The 3014-nt window shown below is 53.5% G+C and overlaps 1 long non-coding RNA gene across 2 annotated transcripts; it reads left to right on the forward strand.

Annotated features, from left to right (window-relative positions):
* The first annotated feature begins 135 nt into the window (after positions 1–135).
* LOC122194085 lies at positions 136–2056 on the forward strand. 2 transcript variants are annotated; one of them, XR_006183042.1, is made up of 3 exons: positions 136–325; positions 735–991; positions 1877–2056. It is a non-coding gene; the product is annotated as an uncharacterized LOC122194085 (long non-coding RNA). The 2 variants fall into 2 exon arrangements; XR_006183041.1 differs by having other exon boundaries at positions 735–832.
* The last annotated feature ends 958 nt before the right edge of the window (positions 2057–3014 follow it).

A 3014-nucleotide genomic window follows, 5' to 3' on the forward strand; every position in this document is an offset into this window, starting at 1 on the left:
AGCTGAGGAATGCAGCCTTCTGTGTTTGAACTGTGGTGTGCTGAAAGTTGAAAGGGGGCTGAGGGGTGGGGGGGGAGACCTGTGCAGACTGACTGTGTATGTGCTCCTGGGAGCACTGCTGAGATGGAGAGATAGGAAGGCTCCCCCGCTCGAGGTACTCGTGTGCTCACGCAGTGGTTCAGGCTGTGACCTGGCAATTCCACTGCACCACCTGTCCTGCACTGTCCATGTGCCACCTCCACGTGTTGCCCAGCTTTTGGGGGATTCGCTGTGACCTCCCTGTCTCACCACTGCCTTGTGCACTGGACTTCACAGCATCTTGATGGTGAGTAGTGGTCCTCTGGAGATGCTGAGCAACAGTTGAGAGCTGCGCCCTTTTCCTGGACCAGTATCCCAAGCCCTTCTCAGCCCAGAGCCTGTGTCTCTTTCCCTGGGTTTCTATGGAGAAGTCAGCAAGATGGGACTTTGCCAGCCAGCTGGTTTCAGCTTCACCACCCAACTGACAGCAGGGCAGTCCTGCAGCCCTACGGCTCTGATCCTTTGCCAGTCTGGAGAGCTGAATCAGCTCCGATTCTACAGATCCTTCCCTGAGTCCTGCTGCTGACCACCGATACTTGTGCATCCTCTGGGCCACATCAGGACTGGAAAGAGGAGTAGACATCAGGCGGAAGGATCTGGCCTTCTGCTGGTGATAGCCACCTGCATGGCCTGTTCCTGCTTTCTCATTTCCCCAGGTGGCTTTGTGCTTCCCAAGGAGTGCGTGGACCTTTCTGATGGGAGTGAGCAGCAAGGAACCGACTGAATCATAGAATCACAAGGTTGGAAACAACCTGTAAGAGTCTCAGCTATAGAGGTCCTATAAGGGTCTCAGCTTCCTTCCTGCCCTGCGCTTCACTGAGGGACCCTGCAACAAACTCACGAGGTGGCCATGGGCCCAGCTTTGCCAGCTTTCACTGCGAAAGGGAGCAGTTCAGGGAAAGACACAGCCTGGGTGAGCCTGAGCTTTACTCTAGCATCTGAGGGAGCTATGGACATCAGATGTGGACATGACTCATAAAGGTGTGGGTCATCTGTTGATGTTCAGTGTTCTTAAGCAGCCCAGCTGTATCTCCAAGGCTGTAGTCACAATTTCTCTGCAAGGCTGAGATACCCTGAGGATCATGGCGTCTCTCATTTTGCTCTCACGCACTTGCTCACAGTCTCTGAGGAACGACTTGAGCCCTGTGCCCACGTCCTCGCTCATGTGCTGGAGTCACTTTTATGCATTTTGGTGTCAGGGCTCTAGAGGCAAAATGTGCCTGGACACTGCCACACATGTAATGCCTTTCTGCGGTGCACACTGGAGGATGCAGAACTGGCTGCGTCTGTGATGCTTTATGAAGCTGGTCTGACCTATTTCAGCAGCAGTGAGAACTCTTCTCACCTAATCTGACCCTTAGAGCAGCATGGAGTGACCGGTGCTACCTGGGGATAAGTCTTTTTTTCTACTTTCTATCCCAAGTCCTTCCCTTTCCACGGAAACAGCAGAAGTGGTCCTCAGAGCTGATTTACCCCCTGCACCTGCTGTGTTTCTTTTCACTATTTGTGGATGAGCAAGTGTCCCTTTAGGGATGAGCATCTCTTTGCTCCTTCCATTTTACAGCTCATAGCAGGGTGCCCAGGACACCCCACAGTTGTGGGGAGCAGCTGGCCCCAGCGAAGTAAGTCCTGAGGCTGCAGCAAAGATTTTGGGTCATTTGCAGTGGCTCAGTGGGAGCTTGCCGAGGCAAAAGCAGCTGGAGATGTGCTCTGCAGTTCTGTGCTGGTTTGCAGATTCCTCAGGAGTGGTTCCTGGGTCATCTGCCTTCCACCAAGAGTGCTCCTCTTCTCTCCACAGATCACATCCCAGGTGCTGTCTGTCTGTGGTAGGTTCCAGAGCAAGGAGGCCTCTCCGTGCTATCGCTGCACAGTGATTTCAGCCTGTGGCACCCACACTGGGACACATGGATGCTCCAGGAAACAGCTGTGAACCCTGGGGCTGGAATAAAGATGCCAAAAACAGTGTAGAAGAAAAACCAGAGGTAAGTCTCAGTTTGTGCAGGGAACTCTTAGCAAACACACCTGCTAAGGTGAAGCTGTTTTTCCCCTGCAACCTAGCCCTAATTCCAGGAATCAAACATACCTCACACACCACCAGCTGGGACCATCCAGTGAGGTTTGTTTTGGGTACTACTCTCCAGCACCCATTTCAAAGCAGCCAGTGTGCTTCCCATGGATGCTGGCTGCTGTCCTGAGCCCTTTGTAACCTCAGTAGCCCATGCTATAAGGCAGTATACTTCAGAACTAAAATGGCATGGTTTTGTAGGAGGGAGCAGGGGCTTTGTATCAGGGAGCTGCAGGACATCCTGGGCACAGCATGGCAAGATGGGAACATCCACTGTGTGTCTGCATTGTCTCCACAAAACTGCACGGGGGCACAGCATCTCTAGCAAGAAAACCTCTGCAACTCATTGTGCTCCCTTATCTTTTTAAAAAATGACACGGTCCAGCTCATTTTGGCCATGGGACACAGCAGCTCTGACAGCATCCCAGTGCTGCAGCATCCCGCTACCTGCCTCTCTGAGGGGCCAGGGCTGATGCAGAGCAAGGCAGCAGCTTGGTGCTGCAGTAGAAAGCGGAGGTGTGTGGAGTGCTGTAGGTGTGCTGGCTGTGCCACATCGCTGTGGGGTAGAGCTGGTGCTGCAGTGAGCCCTTGTGGGATGTTGGAGGTGCCTGGGGTTGGAGGGCTGAGCAAGCTGGCTATGGCAGGGCTGGGGAAAGCAGGGATAACGAAGGGGATAATGGAGAGAGATGGCTTTGGTGGGGCTGCCTGGTTTTTTGGGTGCTGTGGAGGGTTGCTGAAGTTCATCAGGAAATGCAGCATCTCTCCCTTGTAAACGTTTGGTGCTGGGGCACTGGGGTGAGAGTGGAATGGCATAGCTGGGTCTGGAAATGATGGCTTTGTATTTGGCCAATTCTTGGTGGCCCCTGGGTGA

Source organism: Lagopus leucura, unplaced genomic scaffold (assembly GCF_019238085.1).
Source record: "Lagopus leucura isolate 7727_CA_CO unplaced genomic scaffold, USGS_WTPT01 32743-0_obj-0_obj, whole genome shotgun sequence".
Lineage (NCBI taxonomy): Eukaryota > Metazoa > Chordata > Aves > Galliformes > Phasianidae > Lagopus > Lagopus leucura.